Source organism: Tamandua tetradactyla, chromosome 5 (assembly GCF_023851605.1).
Source record: "Tamandua tetradactyla isolate mTamTet1 chromosome 5, mTamTet1.pri, whole genome shotgun sequence".
NCBI lineage: Eukaryota > Metazoa > Chordata > Mammalia > Pilosa > Myrmecophagidae > Tamandua > Tamandua tetradactyla.
Window position 1 is genome coordinate 57,984,327 of NC_135331.1, and position 16,048 is coordinate 58,000,374.

A 16,048-nucleotide genomic window follows, 5' to 3' on the forward strand; every position below is an offset into this window, starting at 1 on the left:
CTATTATCCTGGTCTAGAATTGATGGAGGAGAAAAGGCCCAAAAGAACATTATTGGGACATATGAAAAAATGGAATAATATACTGCAGACAGATGGACAGACAAATGAATATATAGAGAGAATGACATCACAGTTAAAAGTTGGTGGTGTATAATATAAGAATGCCTAGACTGTATAATGATAGTGACTGTACTGGTCTGAAAGGATGTATGTCCCCTAGAAAAGCCATGTTTTAATCAAAATCCCATTTCAAAAAGGCAGAATAATCCCTATTCAATACTGTATGTTTGAAACTGTAATTGGATCATCTCCCTGGAGATATGATTTAATCAAGAGTGGTTGTTATGCTGGATTAGGTGACGACATGTCTTCACCCATTTGGGTGGGTCTTGAGAAGTTTCTGTAGTCCTATAAAAGAGGAAACATTTTGGAGAATGAGGGAGATTCGGAGAGAGCAGAGAATGCTGCAGCACCACAAAGCAGAGAGTCCATGAGCCAGTGATCTTTGGAGATGAAGAAGGAAAATGCCTCCCAGGGAGCTACATGAAACCGGAAGACAGGAGAAGAAACTAGGAGTTCACCACGTGCCCTTCCAGATGAAAGAGGAACTCTGACCATGCTCACCATGTGCCTTTCCACTTAAGAGAGAAACCTTGAATTTCATCGGCCTTCTTGAACCAAGGTATGTTTCCCTGGATGCCTTAGATCAGACATTTCTATAGACTTATTTAATTGGGACATCTTCTTGGCTTTAGAACTGTAAACTAGCAACTTATTAAACTCCCCTTTTAAAAGCCATTCTATTTCTGGTCTATTACATTCTGGCAGCTAGCAAACTAGAACTGATTTTGGTACTGGAGAGTAGGGTGCTTCTGTGGTTTGCAAATATCAAACATGTTAGAACAGCTTTTAAATGGATAAGGGGAAGAATCTGGAAGAGTTGTGAGAACCTTGATAGAGAAGGCCTAGAACGCTTTGAAGAGATTATTGATAGAAATGTGGGCTCTAAAGACACCTCTGATGAGACCTTAGACAGAAATGAGGCACATGTTACTGCAAACTGGAAGGGCACATGGCAAACATGGGGGCACATGCTGGCTTTCTCGTGGCTCTACAAAAGGGACTCTCTTCAAAATGTTTCCTCTTTTAAAGGGTTCCAGTAAGCAACTCCATTTCAATGGGTGGAGACACACCTCCATGGAAATCATCTAATCAAAAGCTACCACCCACAACTGGGTGGGCCACACCTCCATGTGTACAATCAGAATGCACCTACCCAACAATATTGAGTGAGGATTAAAGGACATGACTTTTCTGAGGTCCACCACAGATTCAAATTGGCACAGTGACTAAATGTACAAAATAAAAATGTTTTGCATGAGGAAGAACAAAGGAATGTCAACAATGCAGGGTGCTGAAAACAGATGATAATTCAAATTTTAGAAATTTAACTTATGTGTGAGACTAAAGTAAAAAATGTTTATTTGGTACAAAATTTATATTTCAACTAGTGCATTTCCTAACATAACTTATGTCGACAGCTTAACTGAATACAATAAGTACATGGAATCTTGAATAGGGCATGAGATTTTGTAGATTTGTCCAGATTGATGCCTCAATAAATCCCAAAAGGATCTGAACAGCGAATAAAAAAGTATTTGCATAGTCCCCTTGGGGGAATGGTGAGAAAGGGGGAAAATTCAACTTCCCCAAGTGGAGAATTCTCGATATTCTCACAAGTAGTGGGGACAAACATAGCAATCGGCTGAGACCCCAATCTTGGGTTTGTTCATATGAACTTAACCCTGAAAAGGATAGGCTAAGCCTACTTAAAATTAGGTCTAAGAGTCACCCGCAAGAGAATCTCTTTTGTTGTTCATATGTGGACCCTCTCTCTCAGCAAACACGACAAGCAAACTCACTGCCCTCCCCCTCTCTATATGGGACATGACTCCCAGGGGTGTGGACCTTCCTGGCAACATGGGACAGAAATCCTAGAATGAGCTGGGACTCAGCACCAAGGGAATGAGAAAACCTTCTCCACCGAAAGGGGGAAGAGAGAAATGAGACAAAATAAAGTGACAATGGCTGAAAGATTCCAAACAGAGTTAAGAGGTTATCCTGGAGGTTATTTTTATGCATTAAATAGATATCACCTTTTTAGTTAAGGCAGAACAGAGAGGCTACAGGGAACTGCCTGAAAATGTAGAGCTGTGTTCCAGTAGCCATGTTTCTTGAAGATGATTGTATAATGATACAGCTTTCGCAATGTGACTGTGTGATTGTGAAAACCTCATGTCTGATGCTTCTTTTATCTACCGTATGGACAGATGAGTAAAACATATGGATTAAAAATAAATAAATAATATGGGGAACAAATGTTAAAATAAATTTATTAGATTGAAATGCTAGTGATCAATGAAAGGGAGGGGTAAGGGGTACGGTACGTATGAATTTTTTTTCTGTTTTCTTTTTATTTCTTTTTCTGAATTGATGCAGATGTTCTATGAAATGATCATCCTGATGAATATACAACTGTGATAAAAAAAGAATGTTCATATTGTATGTTGATTGGTTTTATTAATAAAAATTTTTTTAAAAGTTGGTGGATGTAGGTATCTGGGTGGGGAGTGTGGTGTTGGGAGTTCTCTGTATGGGTTTTGCATTATTTCTACAACTGTTCTGTAAGTTTTAAATTATTTCAGAATAAAATGTTAAAAAAAAAGGAAAATGAATAACAAGTTCATAGAAGGGGAAATGCAAATGGCCAATAAACATGGAAAGAGGTTTGATCCCACTAGTAATCAGGGAAAGGCAAATTAAAATTAGATACCATTTTTTAACCCACCACATCTGAAAATATTTAAAAAGTTAACATTAATCAAGCACTGGGGTAGTTACTGTTACAACCTGAGCATAGAAGTGTAAAACTGTTACAGCCATTTTGGAAAGTAATGTGGGTAAAACTGAAAACCAGCCATTCCACTTCTGGGAATACATTCTAGAAAAACTCTCACATACGTGCATAAAAGGAGGTCTGTACAAGTACATTCATAACAGAAAATTCAAGGCAACTTAAATGTCTATTCTGCACATTAATAGAGAAGTAAAACTTGGTACTGTCTTCCAGTGGAACTGTACGTAACAGTTAAAAGAAATCAATTAGATTTGTATACAGTGTATCAACTTGGACAGATTTCTAAAACAAAGTGTTGAGTGAAAAACACAAGTTGAATAATGATTCATATAGTGTACTACCATTCATGTAAACATTTTTAAGCCACGTATTAAAAAAATGAGTTTTAGGAGAAGCTATGTATATGAAACTAGTTTTTTAAAAGGACTGCAAGAATACATATCCAACTGAACAGAGAGGATGGTCCTGGGGAAGACAGAAAGAGATGTATGGTTAAAGTGACCCCCCCCCAAAAAAATATCAGTTGCAAATATTATGAAGTTTTTTAAGAGTTCTTAATTTAGAGTGATGGAAATATAGAGCTTCTACCATATTTGTAGTTTTGTTCATATCTATCAAAACAGAGAAAAAAAAAGAAAAATTACTTGGGTATCAGGGTTAGAAGACTGGCCCTAAATCTTGACAGCAATACTTATTGTGTGACCTCAGGCAATTTATTTAGTGTCTCAAGAAGAGTTTCTCTGCTGAATTGTGTTCCAGTAACCTTGATTCTTAAAGACGATTATATAACAATATTATACAGCTTTCAAAATGTGACTGTGTGATTGAAAACCTTGTGTCTGATGCTCCTTTTATCCAGGATATGGACAGACGGGTAAAAAAAATAAGGATAAAAAATAAATACATTACTCCTTCAGGGGGGAGGCAGCGGGGAATTAGGGATAAAAAATTTGATAGACTGAAATACTATAGTAGCCAATGAGAGGGAGGGGAAAGGGGTATGAGTGTTTTTATTTTTTCTTTTTCTGGAGAGATGCAAATGTCCTTCTACAAATGATCATGGTAACGAATATGCAACTATGTGATGATATTGTGAGTCCTTGGTTGTACACCACGTATAGACAGTATGTGGGTGAAGATTTCTCAATAAAAATATATATTTTAAAAAGTTTCTTTTTCCATCTGTAAATCAAGCATCACAACACTAGTTCAGTTACTGCGAGGTTTACTGGGGAGAACACAGATTCACTGGTCAGTGGAGGGACCAGCCAGGGCTGGGCAGGCACCCAGCAGTTTTTCAGGTTGTAAGACTCAGGGCTGGTCCTGAGAACACTCAGGTCTGGATTTCAGTGGCCCCCCAATATTCTACTTCAAATCAGAGTGTGTGGAAAGTGTGAGCTTTCTGATAGGGATGGGGAGAGAGGCAGGTTGCTGTGATGTCAGTGAAATCAAACTGGCCTGCATTGAGGTCTGGACTGGCTCACTTCCTCACAGCATCTGCCCCTCAGCATGGCTGAGCGGACGACAGGGGGTGGGGTGGGGGATCCCTGACATTGTTCTAAATCTCACGTCCCAGGGGACAGACAGAAAGAAGAACCTATAACACCAAGGAACATAACAACATAAAAAGGCTACACAGCAAAGTAGCCTTTTTTTCCCTTTATTACTGACAACAGAATGGCTTCTAATAACAACATTCACACATCATTATGAAGAAAGGGGAGATAAATTGCAACTTATATTTATAATTTAAAAACTGTTTCCATTTTATAAAAGATGAATGTAAGACTATATTAACTACACATGCCTACACCAACTGAAGCATGAACAATTTATATTAACTTCACAATAACTCCTCTCTTCCACAAAGCCCAGCACAAGGTCAGCTGCACCGGAGTCCCCCAATCATTACACGTTTTAGTGGTGGATTTGCAAAAGCTGAGCAAATATCTCAAACAGTAGGAAAGTTCAGAAAACCACAAGAGATGAAACGGGCTACCAGACTATGAACTGGCTCGATGCTTCCATCATCAGATGAAACAACTACCCCCCGAGAAGGGACCGGCGTCCCCGTGATTAAGTTTGCGAGCATCAGGAGCACCCAAAAGCCGCCGCTCTCTTCCCGTGCCGCCGCCGCCCTCCTCCCGCAGCCTGAGTTCAATCATAGGTGTCACAAGCTCAAAGGGGCTCTGCGGGTCAAACACATTAGAAATCCTCCAGTCAAACTAACTACCGTCTAGAATGGAGGGCTATTCTCACTTTCTGATGTGATAATGTACATTCTCTAAAAAGGGGCTCTATTATGCAATGTTTCTCAAACTTATCTGAAGAACCTGCTTTAATTTTCACCACCTCTCACTGGACTAAAATTCCACCCTTTGGGAAATTGCTTCTTACGACATTCAAATGAGAGACTAGTTTCTGAGAATTAATAAATTCTAAAAAAAAAAATTTAGTAGTAGTTTGGATGAGAAATAAATTGATTCAATTCCTTTGGAAAACATTTCATAGTTCTTCATTAAAGCTGAACATATATGTATCCTATGATAGAGCAATTCTGTTCCCAGGTGGAACACCCGACAGTAACATATATAACGGCACCAACAGAAATGTACCAGAAAGTTCATACGAGCATATTATTTACGATAGGCCCACACTGAAAACAACTCAAATATCCACACACTTGAAGAGGTAAATACATTTATATAACAGCGGATTATACAATGTGAAACAAACTATAGCCTCACATGACAACACGGAGATTCTCTCGAACCTAACGTTAAGCGACAGAAGCCAAACGCAAAAAGAACACACACTACAGTGTGTGTCCTGCAGGGACACTCTGGGGGGGCAGGACAAGCAATGTTCTGTGTCTTGACTGAGGTGGTAGCTGCACGGGTGGCTTCACCCTGCGATAATTCCTGTGCCAGTAAAGATGTAAGGCACTGGGCAGTGGGGTCGTTCTGTACACGTGGTTTGTGCATACAGCAATGCTGTTCGGCGCGCACAGGTCTTGCTGGCTCCGAGGGGCCCTGGCTGCAGGTAGAGCAACAGCAAGTGCTATAAGGCACTAAATCATGTAAGCATCACGGATTACGGCACTTCATTATTCTCCCCGTTTTAACAGGTGAGGAAACTAAGGCTTTGGGGTACAGCCAATAATTTGCCCAAGCCTCAGGCTGGTAAGTGGTGGAGCCAAAACTCAGAAGGACTCCAAATTTCACGTCCCAGCCACTGGACTCCCGTCTCCCGGGGTCTGCTGCCTCCTTCATGACCTGAGCTGGTCTGAGTAGGTTTTTTGTTTCTTGAAACTACTGACCTTTTGATAGAAACAGCAAAGCATCACCACAGCCTTATGGTATTTATACTTCAAGACTTGAGTCTAGTCTCTCAAAACCTGAAATATGAGTTAGTAACAAGAAACAATAACTAATCATTTATGCAGCTATATACCCTCTATGTAACATCATTTACATGATGGGCACGAGAAAATAAACTGGGGCGGGGGTGGAGGAATGTCAGTTCAAATGCAAAGACTCCTGAGAAACAGAAAAAGAGTTATTGCAATGGTACAATTATTTAAGCCAAGAAAACTTGAATGCTTTTCCTAGGGTGCAAATAGTTTTGCTACTTTCCACTCAGGGAAAGCAAATTTAATGCTTTTAAAAGTACATAACTCTCTTTAAATTGCAAATGCAATATATGTTCATTGGAGAAAATTTAATGAAAGTGCAAAGAAAAACTGAATGATAGTTTGACATTTTTGATGCTCTATCAAGTCTCTGTCTCCATAGGTGTATATGTACTGCCACCTGCCCCCTTCTCAGCTGCTACGACTACCCACTCCAAACCATGCCTCGGCCACAATGACATCATTTCTCATCCCTGAATGTGTCAAAATCATTCCCCTCTTGGGGGAAGTCTGCATTTGTGTTCTCTAACTAAAAAGGTGGTGCATGTAAAGATTGGTCTTTCTCATGCATGTAAAGGTTGGTTCCTTCTCATGCTTCAAGTCTTAGCAAAATGTCATTTAGGGGCATCCTTTGCAGAGTCCTTCTGTAAAGTACCTTCCCCAGCCCTTCTTTGGTATCATACCCCTAGTTATTCCCTTCTCAGCATTTATCCTTGTCTGGGGTTTGTCATTTATCTTCCTCTGTATGGTCTGCTCCCTTACGAGATTGTGAGGTCCGTGAGGGAAAGGAACTGTCCATCTTGCCTTCTGTCATACCCACAGTGTCAAGCACACAGTAGGTATTCAGTGAATATGGACAGAGAGAAAAAAAAGGAATTTCAATTAAATGCTAAGTCTACACATGCTAGATTCAGGGTCATCTAAAGAGAAACTGTGCTAACTATTGAAGATAATTACTAAACTACTACCAGCTGTGCAACGTTCCATTTTTCTTCTACAAAAAAGAAACAATGCTACAAAGGGGGTAGAAATCCTAACTGCCTAAAAACAATGCTTACAAAGGGGGTGGAAATCCTAATTGCCTAAAAACGTAATCCTCCATTAAGTCCTGTGCATATTAAGCTTAATGGAAATCATAATTACACACATCAATCATGTCCAATATGTTATATAAAGGGAAAAACCCACATATCAATACACATCCTTGAGGGAAATTTTCCTAATAATAGCCTTTCCAGCTAAACACATTAATTTTTAAAATGAAGCAATCTAAAACCATACCATTCAATTAAACTCCTAAACTGAACACTGCTTTGTTCTTAACAGCCACCTCTGATTATGTCAGAAACAAATACAACCAGTAAAATCTGACCACTACTTTTCTATCCCTTCTTCTTCCTTGAACCCTGTGGTTCTTATCCTCTGCAGCACCCTACAATTGCCTGGAGAGCCAAAAAGCCATGGATGCCAGGCTACCCCCTCAGACCAACTCAATCAGAGTTTCTGAGGGCGGGAAGCTCCCCAGATGATTTCAACATGCTGTCAAGGTTGGGAACCACGAAGTAGCTCTAGCTACACATTAATCAAAGTGGGGGGTGCATTGGCACCACCTGGGAATGCATTAGAAATGCAGAGTCGCAGGCCCCATCCCAGACCTACAGAACCAGAAACTGCATTTTATCAAGATTCCTAGGTGATCTGTGTACATATTAAAGTGTAAAAAAACTCTGTACCTACCTGAGCAGATTAATCTTTTCAGCATCAGTTTTAAAATGGGAGCAGTAAGTCCTTCTGGGTTCACTATGAGAACCAAATGAAATGACTCATATTAAACATTTAGGTGGGCTGGCACACAGTAGGAGTCAAGTAGATGGTACTACTATTATTAAAGTCCACACTGTGTGCTCTCACTAAATCTTACTTGCCCATATGTTTCATTTACAAACCCTGCTGTTAGCCCCCAAATATCTCATCATATGACACAGCATGCAACATGTGCTGGTTTGAAAGGATGTATTTTCCCTAGAAAAGCCATGTTTTAATCAAAATCTCATTTCATAAAGGCAGAATAATCCCTATCCAATACTGTATGTTTGAAACTGTAATCAGATCATCTCCCTGGAGATGTGATTTAATCAAGAATGGTTGTTAAATTGGATTAAGTGACGACATATCACCACCGACACGGGTGGGTCTTGATAAGTTTCTGGAGTCCTATAAAAGGGGAAGCATTTTGGAGAATGAAGAAGATTCAAAGAGAGCAGAGAATGCTGCAGCACCATGAGCAGAGAGCCTATCAGCCAGCGCTTTGGAGATAAAGAAGGAAAACGCCTCCTGGGGAGCTTCATGAAACAGGAAGCCAGGAGAAGTTGTTAGCAGATCACACCATGTTTGCCATGTGCCCTTTTAGATGAGAGAGAAATTCTGACTGTGTTCGCCATGTGCCTTGTCACTTGAGAGAGAAACCCTGAACTTCATCTGCCTTCTTGAATCAAGGTATCTTTCCTGGGATGCCTGTGATTGGACATTTCTATAGACGTGTTAATTGGGACATTTTCTCGACCTTAGAACTGTAAACTAGCAATTTATTAAATTCCCCTTTTTAAGAGCCATTCTGTTTCTGGTATATTGCATTCTGGCAGCTAGCAAACTGGAACACAATACAACTCAGTTAAAGAAGCAAAATAAATCTCAATCCATTTATCTTCTCCCTCCAAATTAGTGAGCCCTCTCCTGGAGTCCAAGGCTTGCTTCCTCTGGGATCTTCCAGTACTAAAGTCCTGCTGCCCTGCAGACAGACGCTCGCTGGACCTCCTATTGCAATGCCAAATATGGGCTTTCTTCACTTCTCCTCCACACAAAGGCTGTCGTTGCCATCAACTTTCTTCCCGCCCCCATGATCTTCCTAAAGCTCTTAGAACAGCTGAACAACTTCTTCTTTCCTGGGCATGGCTTGTATTGCCAAAAGTTCTATGACAGATATTTCTTCTAGCCAGAGCAGAACTACAAAATATACTGACCTTTCAAATTGAAGTATGAGATATTCAAGTGGTATAAGCCTATTTTATGTAAGGACTGCAAATATCTGGTGAAAGTTACATTATTCATGGCTGGATGAATAAGGAATCAACTGTTAATTATTATATGAATGAATAGCAATTGCTATATTTGCCTAATTTAATAACACTTAAAATGAAAAAAGCGTTATTGTATCAGAGCAAGCAACCGTTTATGTAGAAAAGAATAACTTGCTTTCTGCCTTATCCAACGTCTTCACATACCCCTCCCTCCAGAATTCTGGCAAGAACTAATACTTAGTGAAAACTTGCTTGGTCCTGGCAATGAAGTAAGCACTTTTCATTTCTACATTTGTTTACACTATTCAAACAACCTGATGACGTAGGCGCCATTACTACAATATTTATCTTACAGCTAAGGGGACTGAGATTTAGAGTCGTGCTCATCTCTCACGGTCTCAGAACTGGCAGGGTGAGTCCCAGTATCTTCAGCCCCTAAGCTGGTCTGTAACCACTGCAAACTCAACAGTTCTTTCCTAACTTGTTTCTACACCACTACCTTGGTCTCTTCGCACCTTCCTCCATATAATACAGCACTTCCGTCCTTCCTCCAGTATGAAAAGCTAGGAAAACTAAACCAGAAACTCTAAACAAAGGGAAATTCTCAATGCAAAGACCATGTATCTCTATGCAAATCATGCTCAGTTCTTTCCAGACAGCTTTCAACCAGCATGCCTGAGTCTTATCCAGACAGCTTTCAACCAGCATGCCTCTCCAAATAACATTTTTCAGCAGTGGAGGGATTGCCGAAGGGAATATGTTAATAAATTCCAAATAACCCTGAATAAGCTGCTGAGCTTTTGTAAACATTAAGTGAACACTCAGACACAAAAGCAATGACCATCAGGAGCCAGCGAAGATTCACGAAGTACTTTTCATCTGACTAACCCTACCTCCAATTGCAACAGGTTCCTAATCCAGAAGAGAAAGGGAAGTCTTCGATGAGGAACAAGAACTAAGTTTCTCTGAAGTGGGCAGGGCACTGGGAGGTCCTTGTGAAAGAAGTGGCAAAATCTGAATTAGATGGCAGGGGTTATTAGAAATGGTTTCAAAATTAGTCAGTCATAGCTAGGGTGTTTTTCATGCAGTTATTTATTCAACACACATTTCTTGGACTGGACTCTGAGAATAAAATATTGACCCAAATCACCATGGACCGGCCCTTATGCTTACGTTCTAAGGTAGATTAGAGAATCTTTATCAATCTAAGAGAAAATCTCTAGGGTTCATCGCAGGCCTATCTTTAGCCTTTTCCTGTTGAATACTTTTTATCAAAGATGAACAGAAGCTAGTCTAATTTTATAGGAAAAAACCTGGAAAAATTGAAAATACATTAAAAGATGAAATTATGACCCAAAAAGCTTTCAATAGATTGGTACCAGCCTAAAGCAATATGAAATCTGATAGGAATGAATTTTCTTACTTATATCAGAGTTCAAAAAAACAACTGCACAAGAGTAGGGTGGGGAACTATTTTAACAGCAGCCTTAACTAAAAAGATTTTAAAGACAAAAAAATAATATATATGTTAAGGTTTTAGTGAGTACAAGTTCAATATGAGGAAGGGTAGTTATGTAAAAGAACAACTGGGGAAACAGAAAATGGAAATTTCAGTCCCAACACCAAAGGGGAATCTAGGTAAATCACTGAATTTGGGAAGCTGTGTTCTCATCACGACACCAGGGGTGTGGGTCAGGAGACTGCCCGGGTCCCACCTAGCTCCACTAGAGCAGAGAGAATGCTCATTTTGCTCACTGCTGTGTCCCCAAAATCTAGCACAGGGCCTGTTGCACAGAAAGCCCTCCCAAAGTACTTGCGAATGAGGAAATGACAGTGCTAAGGGAAATTCTACAAGTTAATTGTGCTGGTTTGAAAAGATGTATGTCCCCTAGAAAAGCCATGTTTTAATCAAAATCTGCCATTTGGTAAAGGCAGAATAATCCCTATTCAATACTGTATGTTTGAAACTATAATCAGATCATCTCCCTGGAGATGTGATTTAATCAAGCGTGGCTGTTAAACTGGATTAGGTGATGACATGTCTCCACCCATTTGGGTGGGTCTTGATAAGTTTCTGGAGTCTTATAAAAGAAGAAACATTTTGGAGAATGAGAGAGATTCAGAGAAAGCCAGAGAAGAACGACATAGCCATGAGAGCCCATCAGCCAGCAACCTTTGGAGATGAAGAAGGAAAATGCCTCCTGGGGAGCTTCATGAAACAGGAAGCCAGGAGAGAAAGTTAGCAAATGATGCCTTGCTCACCATGTACCCTTCCAGCCGAGAGAGAAACTCTGACTGTGTTCACCATGTACCTTCTCACTTGACAGACAAACTCCGAACTTCATCGGCCTTCTTGAACCAAGGTATCTATCCCTGGATGCCTTAGATTGGACATTTCTATAGACTTGTTTTAACTGGGATATTTTCTCAGCCTGAGAACTATAAACTAGCAACTCATTAAACTCCCCTTTTTAAAAGCCATTCTGTTTCTGTTATGTTGCATTCTGGCAGCTAGCAAACTAGAACATTAATACTATATGTCTCCTCCCATTCCACAACCCACCCAACACATACCAAAAAAAACCCTGACACAGTCTTGGGTTCAAGAAACAGACAAAATGTCCAGGTAAAAAGGTTTGTGATTCCATACCACGTAATGTGCTCCACTTTAAAATGGTCATTAACAAGCTGAAATCAACTGAGAGGAGGGCAACCAAGTTGGTGAAGAGTGTAGCTTACCATGTCCCACAAGGAATGGAGGAAGGAGTAGGTGAAGGAATGGGGAAGTGTTCAGCTTGAAAAATAAAGGCCTAGAAGGGCCATGATAGATGCTTTCAAATATTCTGAACAATACGTCAGTGTAACTCCAGAAGGTAAATGGGAACCCAGAGATAAAAACTAGTGAGAGTTTCAATATAAAGCAGAACAACAAAACAAAAACAAATCGGGTACCAGAATGGACTGTTCCCTGTCAATGGAAAGCTGTTACCGGGAATGTGATGGGGGTGAATTCTTTATTATTAATTCCTTATTGCTATGGAAGCTAATTCCTTATTCTAGGCAATTTCTAAGATCCCTTCCAACTCTAAGATTCCATGCCTGTTATTTAGACTGTTTAAAATATAATATAAAGAAAAGATATCATTTTTGCATATTTAAAAAAAATTCTGCAATTTTAGACTCTAAAGTAGTTACTGAATTTAAGGGAAAAACCCCACACGAAGCACATCTTGCTAAGGTTTTTGTACTATTTTATGCAAGCAGTGAGTATAAATATTTAATATCGCATTTCCATTTCCAGATTGTGCCCTGAATCTCCTGCTGGCTGCAGGAGCACCACCTTTAGGTGTATTCTAAGATGTACTAGTGAATTTCTCTCATTCAAGTCACATTAAAGGAGAAGCCTCCTGCCTCTGTGTGCTGAGCTAGAAGAAATCTGGGTTTTAAACATTATATTGAAATAAAACATATTAAATATTGCTTGCAAATAAAGTACTTCTTGGAGGAGAGAAAAAAAATTCTGTATATGGGAATGTTTCCTAGGTTTCTTGGGCTGTGGGGGTCTCTGGACTGAGACAAATGAACAGTAGCCAAAAACAGCAGGACTGGGTGGGCCACGGTGGCTCAGCAGGCAGAGTACTCGCCTGCCATGCCAGACACACTGTTTGATTCCCAGTACCTCTCCACGCAAAACAAACAAACAAAAAACCCAGCAGGACCTGAGAAGGAAAATCCCCCTGCAATTTTCATTTTGCTTCTGACATATGCGCACTTTTATCCAACTAAAAACAATGATTTGCAGCACATTAAGCAGGGGTTTGTTTCTGTTTTCTTTAAAGGGAAGGTAGGCTTTTGGGTTTAAGCGCACAGCTCTTCTATAGCAATTTACAAAGCACATTTTAGAACACCATAAGATAGTGTTTCCTCAATCCCACTTTTTGGAAATTTTTCTAAATCTCCAGTCCAGGTACAAACAGAACTGGATCCCAAACTCAGGCCTTTAGCTCCAAATGCTGTTCTCCTTTCACCAGAGTACAGTGCATTGGGAGAGCCCAACTCAGACCCAACCCCCACGGCCTCTTGAGATTGCTGGGTAGGGAGTGAAAACGGGAGCAAAAGTGGACACATCTCTGCACTCAGCGCTGTGCAGTCTTAGAGGCATCACACGATACAGCCGTGTGTGGGGAGAGGCAACAGGAATGACGGAGCCCAGGGAAGCTAGGAAAACAAGAGCAAAAATCACAACCAGGCAGGCAGGACAGCAGCAAGACTGGTCTGAAAGCAGGGCTTTCTGTTTCCATTTTGCTACAAGCAGCTACACCCGTTGGAGGAAGGGGATAAGGGAAGCTGCTCTGGTTAATATTTCCTCTCATTGTTATCCTAGATTAATACAGTAGATATGTACCATTCTTATCTGTCATGCTAACTGACCAATAACCTTTCCCTTAGTTATATGGGGGTATTTCATTTATTTATATTTGTTTGCTAGGCCTGACCTGCTTTAGAGGCCTGGGCTGCTGTGGAGAAGACAGACAAGCCCTGCCCTCAAGGGGTTGACGCTCAATGGGGAACATGGAGGAAGGTTCAGGACCAGTTTCAGGCTAAACATCACAAGCACAGCAGAAATGTCCCAAATGAGCGGTCAGAGTCTACACCAGGGAGATGAGTTCATGCTCTCAGAATGTGTTGATGTCTGATAAAAGTGCAAATTATAGACCTTGTATCAGTCTAAAGAAGGGAACAATATGATAAAAGAGTCAATGACAACTTTTTTTCTCTTAGACTAGAAACTATATAACTCCATTTGGAGAACAAAGGCTGTTACCAAAACAGTAGCCAAATATAGTTCCAAAAAGAGACATGCGTTGGTTACAGCTCTCACTGTATGATGAGAGTAAGTGGTTGCAGACATGTGGAAATGTTTTAAAAGGAGCAGTGCTTCTTTATTCTAACTTAATAGAGCTTGTTCAAAATGCACAGCTAAGGGGGCTCAAGCCAGGGGCTGGAAAACTTTTATAAAAAAAGAGGCAGAGAGTAAATATTTTCTTTGTGGGTCTGCAGTCGTGGTCTCTATGTCAGCTACACAATTCTGCCTTTGGAGAGAAAGAAGCCACACAGACAACACCAAGCGAATGGCTGTGGCTGTTTTCCAATAAAACTTTATTTGCAGAACAAGTGGCAGGCCTGGAGTTGTTTGTTCTAGCCCTGTGGTATGGCATACTTGAGGGCATCAGTAAAATCTTCTAAACTCTCCCTCCTCTGCATTTCCTCAGAATCCCAAAGGGCTGTGGTGCTGAAAAGGGGATCCTAGTGCTAGAAACCTGCTCCCTGCGGGCAATGACTCCTGGAGGACAGGCAGGGCTGATAAGTATTAACTGGCTGTAGATGCCATCTGATGACAACAAAAAGCCTTGGGTTCCTGGTTAACTACCTGCATTCACGATGAGACAAACATGGGATGCGGAACTCTGGTAATCTATTCTCATTCACTGGGTTTTATTTCTTAACATCTTAGAGTTTTAGTCAAATTTTCCTAGCCAGATCTCCTACCTGTCAGCCTCTTAGGGCCCCATCTATAACTGTTCTGTGGCTTGCTCTCTGCCTCACCTACAAATTGTCATGCTTTGAAGCTCTAATCTTTCATCTTTCTCTCCACTCTCATTCACAATGTGCCCAAAGCCCTCCTGCCAAAACAAATCAACATTTATAATATGCAATTTTTTATTAAAAATAAAACTACTGCTCATAATCAGTCTCAAGAGATGTTTGCTAAAGAGTCTGCTGCTAAATGTACTACAATGTATGAATGTATCTGTTGTGCAAGGTCATGTCAGAGAATCCTGCTTGATTTAACAGGTCTGACCCCATCCATGAGACTGTGCAGTATGACTGCCAGGGGGAGCCTGCCACACAGGAGAAGCGATGATGAACAATAGCTGTTAGAGCTGCAACAGAAAACCATATTTGGCTTGGGTGTTATACAGTTGTGAAAGAGATGAAGGTATTTCCTAAGATGGGATTCCACCTGTATCATTCAATGTTAGGTAGAAGAGAGCTGGAGGTGGACCCAGAGAAGCCAAATCATCCAAAGGGGAAAGAAAAGAGAAGAAAGTATCCACTGGAGCATTCTATTAGGAGTAGGGAATTGAGTTGGAACTTAATGGTAAATATGACAACTAAATTAAGTTACTTTTGTAACTAAGTTTTCCTAAAATACCATGGTATTTTAATAATAATTCAGTTAAATAATAGGTATTATCCAAATAATATGTAATATAGAAGTTAACTCTTGCACCTCCTCAAAACCTTTGTGGAAAGAAATATACTAGAACATCTATAACAACTGTAGCTGAGTAAAGGATACTTAAATCTTGTAAAGGAGACTATTATGGGCATTTTAATCAATTAGGGTAATTTTTAAATTAAAAACAAGATGAACTTACCTGTAGAATTTCAAATGAGATTAAAATATTAGCTGACATTTTTTGTTGTTTTCTGTATTCCATGCTTTAGTTAAAACACTCAGATTTGCTGTGAACTACTAAACAGAACAGAAAAAGAATATATATCAGCCACAGTTTAACAACATCGGGCACTATGACATCTAAAATCAACGCTCTACACCTAGCAAGATGCAGTAAG

General features: G+C 40.1%; 1 protein-coding gene across 7 annotated transcripts in view; it reads right to left on the bottom strand.

Annotated features, from left to right (window-relative positions):
* B3GALNT1 (beta-1,3-N-acetylgalactosaminyltransferase 1 (Globoside blood group)) overlaps positions 1-16,048 on the bottom strand; it is a 37,058-nt gene that overhangs the window by 19,651 nt on the left and 1,359 nt on the right. For 5 of the 7 annotated variants that reach the window (XM_077160945.1, XM_077160938.1, XM_077160944.1 and 2 more), the window contains exon 2: positions 15,850-15,947. The gene's annotated coding sequence lies outside the window, so the exon portion shown is untranslated. The remainder of the gene's footprint in view (positions 1-15,849; positions 15,948-16,048) is intronic. The other 2 variants (XM_077160943.1, XM_077160940.1) reach the window with 1 other exon arrangement.